Source organism: Motacilla alba, chromosome 23 (assembly GCF_015832195.1).
Source record: "Motacilla alba alba isolate MOTALB_02 chromosome 23, Motacilla_alba_V1.0_pri, whole genome shotgun sequence".
In the NCBI taxonomy this organism is placed as follows: domain Eukaryota; kingdom Metazoa; phylum Chordata; class Aves; order Passeriformes; family Motacillidae; genus Motacilla; species Motacilla alba.
Window position 1 is genome coordinate 6,544,646 of NC_052038.1, and position 15,513 is coordinate 6,560,158.

General features: G+C 58.9%; 2 protein-coding genes across 2 annotated transcripts in view; both read right to left on the minus strand.

The window, feature by feature from the left end:
- The window catches only part of WASF2 (WASP family member 2), a 28,077-nt gene extending 22,852 nt beyond the window's left edge, over positions 1–5,225 (minus strand). Inside the window, 1 exon segment of the mRNA XM_038160725.1 lies at positions 5,112–5,225. The gene's annotated coding sequence lies outside the window, so the exon portion shown is untranslated.
- An 8,675-nt stretch (positions 5,226–13,900) lies between these two features.
- AHDC1 (AT-hook DNA binding motif containing 1) overlaps positions 13,901–15,513 on the minus strand; it is a 50,994-nt gene continuing 49,381 nt past the window's right edge. The window contains 1 exon segment of the mRNA XM_038160735.1: positions 13,901–15,324. The gene's annotated coding sequence lies outside the window, so the exon portion shown is untranslated.

The window sequence follows — 15,513 nt, forward strand, 5'->3', positions numbered from 1 at the left end:
AGTCACAGGACTTTGGAACAGCCACGCTGGATCACCCAGCCCCCAGACACCCCATGAACTCTCTCTATCACAGCCAGGCATCGGGTGCAGCACGAAAAGAGCATGGGAACAAGGCCAGCACAGAGTCAGAGTTCTCCCTACTTTTCCAAGCTGCAGGACCCCATTGCACCTTAAGACCACGTGGAAACAAACACTATCATTTAACCGTCCTTCGTGGATTTCACTTCCCTAAACTGTCTGATCACTTCCCTAACTGATGCATCCATGAGATAATGGGGCAGCAAATCCCATATTTATTATGTTAGGTGAAAAGACACTTCCTTTTATGCCCTTCACTTCACAATTAGGGGATTTCAATCTCAAATCTGTGTGTGGCTTTGCTTCACAAAGGAGCTGTTCAAATAAATTCGTCACCATTCACATGAAACAAACCCCTTCCAAGCAGAGGGACTGCAGGCTGCATCTTCAAGGCCTTGGAGCAACCTGGCCTGTGGAAGCTGTGGCAGGAATGAGATGAGCTTCAAGGTCCCTTCCAACCCAAACTGTTCTGGGTTCCACGATCAAACACAAGAGGAGCGCTCAGTTCTCAGCGAGCACTTTCAGCAGGAACCAAAGGAACAGCTCATGGTTTGGGTTTGATTCACAGCAGCAGGGAGAAGAGACCATGCTTGGCTCTGTGTCTGACCCATTCTGGACTGTGCACTGCTTCCAACAGCAACGCAGGAGAACCCAAACCTCACAAACAAGCCACCAGTGACCTGGGAACAGCTCACCTGGAGCAGTGACACAGCAACAGCCTCCCAGGCAGAGCTTCCAGCCCTGGAGAGCCAACGCCAAGAGCTGCTGCCCCACAGGCATCCCCCGCCTTCCTCTCTCACCACGGCACCCCTCAAAGCACCACTTCTCCCCAGAAAGGTCTGGGGAGCTGCAGTGGAAGAGGGGTGACAGAGAAGGCACTGAGGGAACAGAGCAGGCCACCCCTGACCCATGTGTGAGAGATCCCAGGAGCTTCCTGGTGCTCTGAATTCCTCCATCAAAGCCCTGGCAGAAGCATACTTGAGATATCTGAGCTCCACCACTTCTCCAGCAGCAACCCAGCACCAGAGAGCTGTCCTGCAATTTCAGGAATTAGGGTAGGACTAGATGAACTATTTCCCAGGCCCATTACTGTGGGCAAAGAGCTGGGATGGAGAATGTGATTAACAGCTCACGCTGCTTGCTCAAGAAAATAATGTGGAAGTTCACATTTAAGTTCTTCTGGGAAGGGACCTCCCCTCCTACTGCCTCCCAGGCAGGGAAAAAAATATCCTGCAAACCTTCAGATGGAAAAAGAAATGTCATATAAATGAGAATTAGGCCTGAATCTGATCACCTTCTACCGAGCACTCCCTCCACAGTGGAGCCTGATCTGCCTCCCATCCTCAAAAAAGAACCAACATGTCTTTTTATTACACAGAGTTGCAAAATACAAAAGGAAGTAAATGTCACCAGGGTGGTTCTGTTCTGAGCAGTCATTTGCTTATTACCCAGAAGCCATTGCTACATGCCTTTTTTAATCCCGTGTTTATAAATACCTAAAGTATTTAAATAAATGTTAATCTGCGGTAACTAAGGCCCTGATCTCACAAATATTTATCCTTGCACAGTGAGAATAAACACTCAAATACACAAATTTCTTACTACAGATCCCATTTCAGCCAGAGTGTTGTTGAAAACAGTAACACACCAGAAGACAGGCTGGGAAAATAGCTGCATTTTGCCTTCCTGGGTTTTCACAGCGTGTCACTTTGGGGCTGTTTCCTGTGCATTTGTTGTAGAAGCTGCACAAAGGAGCGAGGGCAGAGCTGAGCCACCGGACAGGGCTGGCTGTGGCTGCTGGAACCCTCAGAAGGAGCTTTTGGCAGTGTTTTTTCCTGGTGTCCCATTCTGCATGAGGACAGCAGGAACTTTATCCACAGCACATGCAAACACAATCGCTATTCAGCCCCTTTCCTGGTTTGTGACTGACTCATGAGCAACGTGTTTTGCTCAGCTGAACGACCAAGGGCTCGGTATTATCATCAAACCAAACAGAGGCAAACCCAAACCCTTGCATCTAAAGTTATTAAATGTTTTGAGTCCAGAAAACCCACTGAGAGAAACCATCTAGAAGGATTAAAGCCAAGTCTTAACACTTGCTGAAATCTTCTTTATTACGATCTGTCAAAGAAAACCTGGATTTTTGAAAAACATTAATCCCACCAACCTTTGTTCTTCTATCACCACAAAAATACAAAAAAATAAAGCCAGGAAAGGGATTTGTTGCTGTAACTTTATGCACATGAGGCAATCACTGAAGTTTTAACCCCTCCACCCACACACCGTGATTATCTAACATTGGTGAATGAAATCAACTTTTCCTAGACCAGCCCTGAAGAATGAGATACATTCAAAGCACGCGGAGAAACTGGGTGGGGACTGATCAGAAGGGTTGTATTCCCCGTCATGAATCACTGTCTGCAAATACCTTCTGAGTTGTAACTCACAAAAATACACCATTTCTGTGTGCTGTGTCACATTAGTCATAGGGAAACCAATTTTATACTGGCATGAGCCATCAGAAAGGTTTTATTTCTTTAAATTAATGGAATCTGAGACATTTACTTTTTGATCTCATTACCAGACGAGACAAAAAAATACCACAGTTCTTTTTAAAACCGGTGGAAAACATATAGTTTAGGGAAAAGTTTGCACTGAGTTCACCCCTAGAAGCTTATCCTCTCACACCCCACACTTAGAAGGCACAGCAAGCCTTCACCTGGTGTCAGGTGGGCTACAAGGGAACAGTTACACCCACTCCTCCAGGCTTTAAATGGTGCAGAAATCCAGCTTTGGGAGGTAAATCCCAGCAAGTCCGGTGCCACCACCACCAACACACCCAGGGACATTAACAGTGACAACTGCAGCTCGAGCCAGGATCAGTGCCAGGCAGCTCTGGCAGGCTCAGGCCACGCTCTGCCACTCAAACTTCACGTTTTGAAGCACCTTCCTTAAAAAGAAATAAACCCCCCAGGTGCCCAGGACTGTGTGCGTGCTGAGCTCTGCCCCAGGGCTGGGATAAGGCTCCTGCTCGGCTCTGGGGGCCAGGGGCACTCCAAGTCCCTCTGGACACGCTGGCCGTGCCCTCGTGGGGAGATGTCGGCTCTGGTTTGTTTTTAACTCAGTCTGGGACTCAACCACGAGCTGGTTTCTATGGCAAAACCCACTCAAGGTCAGGAAGGGACAAATCAGAACGAAAAGTGTCGCAAGGCAGCGTTCCCGATTCCTGCAGCTCAGATTCCTGTTCAGCAGCCACTGATTCTGCAGATGCAGAAAACGGGTGGAAAACAAAACTCCTGCCCCTCCTCATGTGACCCAGGCTCGGTGCTTCCCACAGAGAGGGACTTCCCAGCCTGGGGAACGTGTCCCTGCCCGTGGCAGGGGTGGAATCAGAGTCTTTAAGGTGCCTTCCACTCCAAACCATTCCGTGATTCCATAAAAGCAGTATTACTGCGTCGGTTTTGTCTCAGGGAAGCACATCCGTACCCCTCAGCTGGCTCCCAACATCCTTTCATTTCAACTCCTCCCTCTCACGAGTCTTCAGGAAGGACACAAAAGTGTGAGGGTTACAGAGGGCCCCATCAATTACGACTCTGCCTGCAGCTGATGTATTTTACAGAAGTTTTTTTAATCATTATTAATAGAATCTCATGTCCACCAGCATCTGCAGTGCTGAAAGATTTAAGGCTTTCCGTGCTTGCTAGTGCTGAACTCCCAGCATTAGCACATCCCTCAGCCCCACCAGTGCTCTGACCTGTGGAGAGGTGCCCAATCCTGTTGTTGCTTCTAAAGAAAGCAAAACAGCAAGGCCAAATGTGAAATTCTGACAGGGAAATAAAAAATCCTACCACAGGAAGGTCCTTGAAGTCAAGTGACAGCTTAGAGGGAGAAGCTGCCACCCTCACCTTTCTCCAGACTACCTGTATCCCAAAGCAACCCCAACACAACCACAAGGACGTTCCCCAGTAACTTATTTCTTCTCTAGAAGAAACACGGTCCGAGGCCACCAGGAGGTCAGTGCACGAACCCGAACTACCCAACCACACCCCAAGTGTTCTTTCAGGGGGGAAAAAAAACAACCAGCCCATTTCATTTCCCCGAGCATGCTACAGCACCCACAGGGCGTCACTTCACGGAGTTCTGTATTTGATGTGCTGTGCATGGTTCACAGACGAGGGGGTGACACACGTACCTCAAAGTGTCCCCAGACAGATCGAGGGGTGCACCCAGCAGTGGGGCTGCAGCCCAGGCAGGACACAGAGGTTTCCCTCAATGAGGCACCCAGCTGCCACCCAGACTGACTGGACACGGACACGACAGGCTTGCACAGTCCCAGTGTCACACTCAGGCAGCAAATGTCAGGAAAGGGAGGGACCCCGCTGCTCCCCCTCGAAGGGACCCTGCAGCACCCCTGGCTTCCTGGGACCCCCAGCGCTCCCCGCTGGGCAGGCCTGCAGGACAATCCCAGGACAAGCCCGGGACAATCCCGGGACAGCAGGCACCGGCCAGGCCCCGGGACAATCCCGGGACAGCAGGCACCGGCCAGGCCTCGGGACAATCCCAGGACAAGCCCGGGACAATCCCGGGACAGCAGGCACCGGCCAGGCCTGCAGGACAGTCCCAGGGCAGCAGACACCGGCCAGGCCCCGGCAGAGCCCCGCAGGCTCTCTCAGACCTTTCCGTGACCCAGCACGGGGCTCGGAGCATCCCCGGGCAGCCGGCCCCTACGCCCCGATTCCCCCCGGGCAGCCCGGCCCGGCTACACACCCCGCACCGCACCGCGGCCTCCGGGAGGGGCAGGGGCAGTGCCAGGCCGGGGACGGAGCCCCGGAGCGGGACAGAGCCCCGGGACCCCCGCCCGGGACGCGGCGGCACGGGCTCACTATGTGGCAGGAAACACCGCCCGCTTTAACCGCATCATTCACTATTTGGCAAGGGCCTTGCGGCCCACTCCGGCGTCTCTGCCGCCTTCTCCCGGGAAGAGCATCCCGGAGGGAGGGCTGGGGAGGCCCGCTCGCCCCTCTCGCACTCACCCTGTCCGCGGCTGTCCCCTCCGCGCCCCCGGTCTCACTACCACCAGGGCGGGCCGGCCCGCCCGTCCGCCATTCCACGGCTCCCCCTCCCTGCCCGGCCGGGCCCCCGCCCCGCCTCCGTCGGCCGCCGCGCCGCCGCGCCATTGGCTGCCCGCCCGCAGATGCTGCCGCGCCATTGGCTGCGGCTCTCTGTCCATCAAAACCGTCCTACGCCACTTTCGTACGGAGCTGGAGCAGCAGAAGAACCGCACCCAAGCCGGCCGCGCAAAAAGAGTAATTTAGGAGTGTACTATGAGGGACAATGGACGGGGAGAACCCTGGGCTGTCTGGGGACAGATTGCAGAACAAAGCGGAGAACCGCGCCACCAATCACAATTACGACACATTAAAAATATTTCTGTTTGTTTATGAAAGCCAGAACTTGGTATTCTTCCGAGTGGCATCGGAGGAAAGGGGGTCTCTGTCACTTCCGCACCTCCCCCGGAGAACTCCGCTTTAGTGCAGCCTTTCGCCTCTATGGTCTCCCGCCCCGCGAGGAAAGTTCCACCTGGGGGAGCGGGGGTGTCACGGCGGGCCGGGCCGCGCCGGGCTGCGGGCTGCGGGCTGCGGGGTCTGGAGTGTGGGATTTGGGGTCTGGGGTCTGGAATTTGAGATTTGGAGTCTAGAGTCTGGGGTCTGGAGTGTGGGATTTGGGGTCTGGAGTGTGGGATTTGGGGTCTGGGGTCTGGGATTTGAGATTTGGAGTCTAGGGTCTGGGCTCTGGGGTTTGGAGTGTAGGATCTGGGAGCTGGGATTTGGGCTCTGGGATTTGGGCTCTGGGCTCTGGGGTTTGGGCTCTGGGATTTCGGCTCTGGGATTTGGGCTCTGGGCTCTGGGGTTTGGGCCCTGGGGTTTGGGGTCGGGGTGGGAGTTGTGGGACGAGGCGTGTGGGGTCAGGGGCCAGGCCTGCAGGAGAAGGGCGGGAGGGCCGGGGCCCTGGGGAGAGGCAGGGGCTGGCCAGGGGGTGCAGGTGACGGGGACGGTGCTGGGCTGGCACTGGGACCGGAGCCTGCAGCTGCCCGTCCTGCCGCGACTCCAGGGCCCCCGGCCCGCCTGCAGCCCCTGCCGGGGAGGGTGTCCCCAGCCCCCAAAGCAGGTTCCCGTCACGGGGGTCCCCGAGCCGGGCGTGGGGACAGCCCCCTGCCCTCCTGGCTGGCCAGGCAGGGGCGATGGCCGCTGGAACCCCCGGTGATGCTGGCTTTGCTCCCAGGGATTTCTCCCCATGGCTTGATGAGGCTGGGAAGGAGTCAGAGATTATTAAAGGAGCCTGGAGGAGCGAACGGCGCTGCTGGGGACACGGGAACAGCCCCTGCTGCGTGCCCACAGGGACAGGGCAGCACGTGGGGTCACAGCCCTGTTCCTGCCCGGTGTCCAGCGCAGCAGAGGCACAGCCCTGCCGTGGCCTGGGGAAAGCTCAGGGGCTGGGACACCCTTGACTAGCCCAGGGTGCTGCGAGCCCTGCCCGGTGTGGCACTGAGCACTTCCAGCATCCTGCAACCCATCCTGGTCCTCGCAGAGCCGGGGGGATGCTGATGCCCTCCAGAAGCTGCAGGAGCAGAGATCCGATGAGAAATGCCCCCACCTGGCATTCCATGCTTGTGCTGGTGCCCCTGGATCTTGGATCCTGCCTCCTGCCTGATCAAGCCGAGCCTGGGGGCTCGATGGGGAAGAGGGAGCGGGATGAAGGGCACTGGCACAGACATCCATCTCTTCCCTGCTCTGCTCCTGCTTTAAACCAAACCACAGGGAGTAAATCACCTCCAGGAAGCAAACAAATCCAGTGATGGCAGAGCCAGCACCCGGGGTCACCCCGGTGGGAGCCGTGCCTGTCCCTCGTGTCCCTGCCTCCTCCGCCCTGAGGCACAGCCTGCGCCTGCCCCGGGGTCCCTCCGCGTCCTGCTGGGACAGATGGACACACAGACACACCCAAACAGCTTTCCTTGCCTGGTTTTGGCATCCCTTTCCTCCGTGAGTCCCAGCTCTGCAGGATGGTCAGCGCTTCCTGCTGCTCCCTGCTGCCCCGTGTGCGTCCCGGCAGGATGAGATGGGACACACGGGGTGGATGGGGTACCTGGGGCACCTGGGGTGCACAGGACACCTGGGCTGCATGGGTACCTGGGGTGCCTGGGATGCACGGGGCACACGGCATGCCCAGGGTGCCCGGGATGCAGTGGGGCACGAGGGACGGGTGGGGTACCCGGGATTCTGCCCCCACCCTGCCCCAGCAGCCCCGGTTCTCCCCCGTGGCTGCGGGCCAGGGGCTGAGGTGCTGCTGGAGGCCGCTCAGCTCCGTGTTTTCCAAGCTGCCAGCGAGCCGTTCCCTTGAAGATCTGCCTCTATCTCAAGGTGTCACAGCCTCAAGGGACCTACCTAATCTGTATCTGCACTGCAACCTTTATCTCTCCTGCTCTGTTTATAGCTGCTGAATAAAACCTGCTAAACTGCAGGATCCAGCCCCCCTCCTCTGCCGTGCCCCCCGACACTTTTGTGCCTGGTGCTCTTGCCTGCCCGGTGCTTTGCTGTGTTCTGCTGGAGCTGAATGATGCTCCAGGGCACGGGGAAGGGCAGCCAGGCTGCTCCTGCCTCCCACCTCCCTCCCAGGTGGCCTCCAGCCATGTCCAAGCCCTCGATAACCCCAGGCAGACCCCGGCACGAATCAGTGCCTCATGCCAGCCCCGATTCCCTCAGTGTGGGCTTGGATTCTGCTGAGAACCAGGTGGGGTCCAGGAGGTCCAGCCTCATCCTTTCTCTGCGAGCTTCAGGAGCTGGGAAAGGGGACATTCTCCACGGGAGGGAGGAGATGGCAGCTTGTTGAAGCCTTGGATGTCTCTTCCCTGGCCAACTGCCCCTATCCCAGCAGGCGCAGCTGCATCCCTGCTCCCTGTGGGAAAGGAGCCAGGGCTGTGAGCACCAGAGCTGTGAGGATGCTTTGGAAACGTGCTCCCAAGGCTGCTCCTGCATCCCTGATTCCCACGGACCTGGGGGGCACTAGGACACAGGGTGGAATGGGGCTCACAGGATGCACGGGGTGCTGGGGATGCAGGGAACACCGGGATGAAATGGTGCACACAGGGTGCCTGGGGTGCCCGGGATGCCCGGGATGTGGGGAACACCAGGATGAAATGGTGCACACGGGGTGCCTGGGATGCTCCCACGGAGTACCTGTGCTGCACAGGACACCTGGGTCCATGGCATGGGAGGGGTGTGTGGGATACCCGGGAGACCCGTGCTGCGACTGACGGGCACACAGGACGGACGGGATGCGTGGGATGCCCTGGGGTGTCCGGGATGCTCCGGAGGTGCCTGGTGTGTCCCAGATGCCGGGGACACTCAGGAGATGCCCGGAGTGTCTGGGATGCAGAGGAGGTGCCCAGGATGCTCGGGGCACTCAGGAGGTGCCCGGGGTGCCCGGTGTGCCCGGGACCCTCAGGAGGTGCCCGGTGTGGGGTGCCCGGCGCGTCCCTGCGCCAGCGTGGCGCGGGCAGTGGCTGTGCCGCTGACATTTACTAATCAGCTCTCACCCAGCGCACACCCGCTCCCTTCTCTTGCTGTCTTGTCTCCATGGAGACTCCGCAACCTTTGCTCACTCGTTAATGGTATCTCAGCAAAAGAAACTCCAACGCCACCCAGCCTTCCCCTCCCGGCCCCGGGAGAAATCCTCGCCTCTCACCTCCATCCCCATCCCCTCCTGCCGCTGGGGATAAAAGGGACGAGTCCTTGTTAGCGAGGGACCCAGCCACGGGGGCAAGTTCTGACGGTGGCGCGGGGAGGAGGGAGAGCCACCATCATCCTCCTCCCCGCCAAAAAAACAAGGCCGGGGGATTTTATTGCTGTGGCAGCAAGGACAGGCTCCATTCATGCGGGATTCCGGCCAGCAGCCCCTTTCCTGCCTGATTTATTGAGCCACGAGGCTTGGCATGTGATTCTGCCTGGGTTTCTGTGTTCCCCCATCCCAAACCCACACCCCAACGTCCACGAAGCCACCCAAAAACCACCCAAAGGGAGTGGCTGGTGCTGGGAACATGCTCCGTCCCCGGTGTCCTGCTCTCGCTGATTCTGTTTTCAAATTAACATGGGAAAGATGCCCATTACCTGCTTCCAGATAATGACTATGATTAGGCAGAGCTCTGCTGCCAGCCGAGATCTGAAGGATTTCTGTGCTCTCCAGCAGCGCTTTGCCAGTGCAAAAACAAGAGCAATAAAGTGTAAATAAAAGACTAAAGGAAATCGTGGGTCCATCAGCGGATGGGGTGTGTGGAAGGGGCTCTAATGATGGGCTTTTTGTGCTGGGGTGGTGGCTGCAGGCTCCAGGCAAGGGAAAATTGGAGAGGGGCTGTCCCAGTGCCTGCACCCCATGTGCGAGCCTGGCTCGGCCCCTGCTTGCTGGGAACTGGGGTTTGGGGAAGGAAAATTCAAGATGTGCGTGTGTACGGCTGTCCTGGGGGTCTCCCGGCCCTGCAGGTAGAGATGGGGGCTGAAAGAGGGGGCAGGAAATAGCTGCATCTCCTGAGATGACTGCACCAGCTCCCAGAGCATCCAGGGTGGCCCCACACCTCCCCTGCCTTGTGGTGTGACAGCCTGCACCCATGGAGCAGGACAAGGGACCCCTCTGCACCGGGTGCCCAGGGGCATCTCCATCCCCAGGCCACCAGAGACCCCTGCGCAGGGGATGCTCAGGGTGCGCAGGGAGCAGCGCAGGGCTGAGCTTGTCCCCATCCTCTGGGGATGCTGGGATGGCACTGGGGGCTCTTGCCCTCATCCCACTGCTGAGGGAGGCACAAATCCCCTGCCGGTGCTGCCAAGCTCAGCTCCAGCTCCCTCTGAGCCTGCCAAGATCCCCCCAAACCATCCAAGATCCCCTCACCGCAGCCAGAGGAGATGGAAAACCTCGGCTGCGGCCGTGAGCTCACCCTCACTGAGAGCCTTTGGGGTGGCTCTCGTCACCCCTGCGGCAGTGTCCCTCCCCACGACCCCGTGTCCCCCCACGGGGCTCCCGCTGCCGCTGGGACGGGCGCAGGGGAGCCCATCCCGGCCGGTCGGAGGCAGGAAGCTAATCTGTGCACAGATTAGGCAGAGTTCCCAGCCATGGAGGTTTCTTCTTTTTCCTCCCCCCCTCAGTGATAACAAATAATAATATAATCCCCTTAATCCCTCCCCGAGGAGCCGCGTGAACTCCCGGCCGGGAAGCACCGCGCTTCTGCCGCTGCTGATAACTCACACCCGGGGCCCCCGGAAAAACAAACGCTTTGGCTCTCACCTTGCCCCCCAAAACCGCGTGTGCTGCCTCTCCCACCACCCCCAGACCCCCCCGTCCAGCCCCACTGCCATCCTGGGAGGATCCAGCGCCGCTCCTGGCTCCTTCCCTCTCGGCGAGGCCATCGTGACCCTGCAGAGCCCCCAGACTCAGCCCAAGGCGCCCCTGGAGGCTCTGCCCGCTCAGCTCCCACCTCCTTCGCAGCAGGGAAGTGGCAAAGCCCCAGGAGGCTTCGCTGAGCACCCCAGGTGCCCCTGAGCCGCCCAGGGACAATGCCAGGGGTGTCCCCCCTGCACCCTCCTTGTCCCCAGGGAGGCACCCTGGGGGTCCTGCAGCCCCCACGACCCCCCAGCTGAGCCCCAGTGCCTGTTTTAGGGATGTTGGTGCGGGGAGCGTCACCTCAGCCCCAGCTGAGTCCCCAGGAGTGCTGGCACGGACCCTGTGCCCCCCACCCATCTCTGGGGGGCTGGGAAGGAGCCCGTGCACGCAGCTGCCAGATGCCACTCCCCTCCCCGGGACCCCAGCCTGCCATTTCCCCCCGGGTGCCGAGCCCTCCCTCCAGCACCATCCAGCAAATATTAATAACAACCCTGCAACCGCCTGTGCTTTTATTCCCTGGCTTTGCTGGCCCTGGCTCTGCTGAGCTCAGCTCCTCTGGCTCCAAAATGCCTTTTAAAATTACCGGAGAGTGGAGACCCCTGCGAGCAGGCTGCCCCCGGCTGCCCCTCTCGCTGGCAGCCACGCCGGGGCCAGCAGCACCCATGTGCCGCGCTGGGTGCCACCCGCCCCCGCTCCCGAGGCGCCAGGCTGGGCTTGATTAAAACCCAAGTGGAAGCCAGAGCCAGGGCAGAGAGGGGGATTAGATCGCTCCGGGGAATGTTAATGGACTCCAGAGCTTTCTGCCCGGCTGGAGGCTGGGCTGGATCCAGCCCCGGGTGGGCAGGCGGGCGCAGGGGCTCGGCCGGACCCGGCAGGGCGGCAGGAGGGCGGCGGGCACGGGCACCCGGGGCTCGCAAGCGCCTTCCACGGGCCCGGCCGCTCCTCTGGGAACGGCAGGGCCGCTCTGGAGCCCCAGCTGGGCCCCGCAGGGCCGGTCCTGCGGCGGGGCAGCACCGGCGGCACCGCGCACCCATCCCGGCGGTGCCGGGCTGCGGGACCGCAGCGGCCCGGGGTGACACCGCCCCGGGGGGCTCCGTGGGGCCGGAGGGGCTGCCGGCGGCGGGGGGCTGCGGGAAGGGCCGGGCCGGGGCGGAGGGGCCGCTCGGGGGGTGCCGGTGCCCCCGACACGGAGCCGGCTCCGCTGGATTGCGGGTCTGACGTGGGAAATCGCCTCCCTCCCTCGTTAGCTGTGATTAGCATGTCAAGTGGTTGAAGTTGGTGGGTATAAAGGATGCGAGCGAAGAATAATGGCTTCAATTTTCTTCACGGCACAGCCATTAATTTGAAGGAGAAGGGGGTGTCCGCAGCTCCCGGCGGCTCCAGCCCCGCGGGGCGAGGGCGGCTCCCGCCGCTGCCCTGCCTGCCGCGGGGGACGCGGCCCTGGCGGGGAGCCTGGCACCCGCACCCGCCGGCCAGGGGCTCCCCGTGCCCGGCCATGGGGCACGGGGGTGCGCAACACGTGTGCAGCCGTGCACAGCGCCGTGCCCCGCACACACAATCCCGGCAGCGGGAATGCCCCCGGCTCCGGCCCCGGGGGATGGGCAGGGGCAAGGCAGGGGCAGGGGGGAATTCCTGCCGTGTGCCCAAGGGGATGGAGGCAGCGGCAATGGAGGCAGAGCTGCCTTTGCCAGGTGGGGGCCGGATCCTGGCACAGCCCTCCGAGCGTCCCTGCATCCTTCTTCCCCATGGATGCAGTGGTCAGCGCTCTGGCTCCGTGCTGGCCCAGCCCTGGACCCCTCTGGCGTGGAGCATCCCTCATCCCATGGTCCTGCAGCATCCCTGGTCTCCAAGCTGCAGCATCCTGAGAGGCCAGAACCCTCCTCCCAGCAGAGCTGCTTAATTAAAACCATCATTTCCATCCCGAGGCACAGCCAGGCACCAGGACCTGGCTCACCCCACATCCCTGCGCACCACGCGGCCATGCCGGACTCACCCTGGCTGCTCCCAAACGCAGCTCCCAGAAACCTTCCAAAAATCCATGCGAAACAAGTAAGAAAATAGCAAAACAATCATTTCCCCCCGAATTTTGAGCTCTTTCCTCCTTTCCCCCAGCAAACCCAGGCGATGCTGGGCTGTGCTGATCAATCCCCAACAATCAGCCCCATCACGAGGATTTTCAGGCTCACGCTGCTTGAGAGATATAATTGAGGCTTTGAAAAAAGACAAAAAATAATAAAATAAGTGAAATCCAGCTGTGGTCCACGCAGCCAGTCATACCCGGCGGGGCTCTGGTGAGCCAGGTGATGCTTCCTGGGGGGATTTACCTGCTGGGGGAGTTTTCATCGTCCCTCGGTGCTGCTTGTTGCGACTGAAATGGGAGACAGGAAAAATGGGGCAGGAAAGAGTGAATTTGATGCTCGTGGGAAGCACCATACTGGAGCCAAGCAGGGAATGAGGGTCATGGACCCCCAAAAGACCAGCTGGGGGGCTCATGGAGGAGCCAGAGTGGGGTTCAGCACCTTGGGATGGGTGCTGGATGCAGGCACGGCACCACGGATGGCTGGACCCCCCCCAGCCTGCTCCCGTGCCTCAGTTTCCCCCGTTCTGTCACAGTCAGGGCACATTTGGTGCCCAGCAGGCTGGAAGCACAACATCGGGGTGCCCCTGCTGGGCCCCGTTTCCCCCAGCCCTGTCACCCTGTGCGGGGACGGTGGGAAGGAGGGGGCTACAACCCTCATCCCACCCTCGCCAGCAGCCAACCCCAGCAAAGAGGGGGTCCCTCAGCGTCCCCCCACCCCCTCAGCATCTCGCCCGGCCCCCCCGCTGCCCCACCCATCAGTATGCGCCGCGTGTTCCTCTCCATGGCAACCCCTGCTCCCCGGCCCCCCAAACTCCCCGCTGGCACCGCTCCCCTCTCCCCACAGCGCTCCCTGCGCCCCCCACCGCCCCCGGCCCCCTCTCCTCGCCCGGAGCTGCTGCCCTGCCCTGCCCAGGGGAGGTTGGTGCATTTCTGAATCGCGTTTGTTTGCTCCTTATTCTCCTCCTCTCTCTGCTCCTTCCCGGCGCTGGCTCCTCTCCCCTCCACCCCTGGAAGTCGCCTGTGCCCCTGTGCCCCGTCCCCCCCGGTGCCAGGTGGGCACCCCTCCTGCCCGCACAGCCCCCGTGGGTCCCCAAAGTGCCCCCGAGCCCTGGCAGCGTCCCCCGGGCCGCCAGTGCCCCCGTCCCCGGGGAGCAGCGGCGGGGCGGCACCGCATCCCGATCGCTGCCAAAACTCAGCTCTCTGGGGGCAGACCCTGGCGTGCCCCCCGGAATCCAGGGAGGGTCAGCGTCCCTCCAACCCCGGCACAGCCAGGCCGCGCTCCCCCAAAAAAGAGAAGCAAGAAAGCAGCGGGCATCGCTCAATATATAGGTTTCTTTTTAATATAAAAAAAGTGCCTATTAAAAATTCCTTCCTAAATAACACAAAAAGACCGTTTGAGGGGCAAAGCGGGGGCCGGGGGGGCTCACGGGGGGGCCCCTCTGGCCAGGGCAGCACAAGCACTGCACAGGGCAGCTGGGGGGGTGGGGGAAGGAGGGGGTATTTGACCAAATTTGGGTAGTTTTCCCTTTTTTTTTCCTTTTTTTTTTTTGTGAATTTTGCCTTTTTTATCCATTTTGGGGTGGTTTTCTTCTCTTTGTGTGTGTGTGTGTGTGTGTTTTCTCTTTTTTTTTGCACAACCCACAGAGCTGTACAGAGACTGCCAAACTCTCGGGGAGGGGGGGACACACAGGGAATTTGTGGGAGGAGAGGACCCCAAAGCCCACCTGGCACCCACACACGCACCCACACCCTGAGCTCGCCACCGCCACCACCTTGGGGACCCTGGCAAAGGGACCCCCCTTTACCCCAGCCCCCTGCTCCCCCTCCCCACCAAGAGGGTCTGTGATTGATTTAGTCCTTATTTTTTTTCCTTTTTTTTAAAGTTTTTTTTTCTTCTTTTTTTTTTTTTTTTTTTAAACTCCTTTTTGTTTTTATACAAATTTGGATCTTTGGGTGTGTACTGCCAAAAAAAAAAGAAAAAAAAAAGCAAACCAAAAAACCCAACAAAAAAATCAAAAACCCGCCTTCGTTCTTCAGAATAATAATAAAAATAAAACTCAAATCATCATTGAATTATTAAAAAAAAGGCAACGGAAACCCAAGGAACCCATGCGGAAGTTGCACACCACAAAACCACAGCAGATGTACAGAATGCAATATACAAGACACGATTTATAATAAAACATTATATACAATAAATAGGTTATTGTCACTTTTTTCTTTTTTTTTTTTTTTTTTGTTGCTCAATCTGTAAATAAATTTTTTCTCAGTGCATACTGGGGGGGTTTTTGCTCTTTTCTGCTGCATATTCACCTCCTGGATGCTCTAGGCCTGTTCTCCGTCGTTTTTGGATTCTCCCTCCGGTGCATGATTCTCTCTCTCTGTTTTTTTTTTTTTTTGTGATTTTTCAGCTTTTTAAATTTTTTTTTTTTTATCCTTAAACATTTTTTTTTTTAACTTCTTTTCTTCAAAAGTATTTACAATTGCTGGTTTTGTGCAGAAAATGAAAATTAATCAAATAAAAAATAAAACTTAAAAGAGTCCCTCTGCTTCTGGCTGGGAGGAGAGAGAGAACGCGGCGCCGGCGCCACGGCCGAGGCGGGGCCGGGGGCGAAGCGGGGGCGGCGGGGCGGGGTCCCCTCTGGAGGCAGCCCCCTCCTCTCCTCTCCTCTGCTCTGCTCTCCTCTGCTCTGCTCCGGCGGCCGGGACGGGCGGGGGGCGCAGGGCTGCGGGTGCTGGGGCTGGGGGGAGAGGGAGAGAGGAGTGAGGGTCCCACCCTGGGGTGCCTGCCCACCCCCGGCCACCAGCACCCCCCGAGCTGGGCTCTGGCACCCCCAGACCCAGGGACCGGGGTCCTGCTCCCCAAATCTGGCACCCCAACACTCAGGGCTCTGAGGTCCTGTTCACCCCAGTGTGGCACCCCAGCGCTT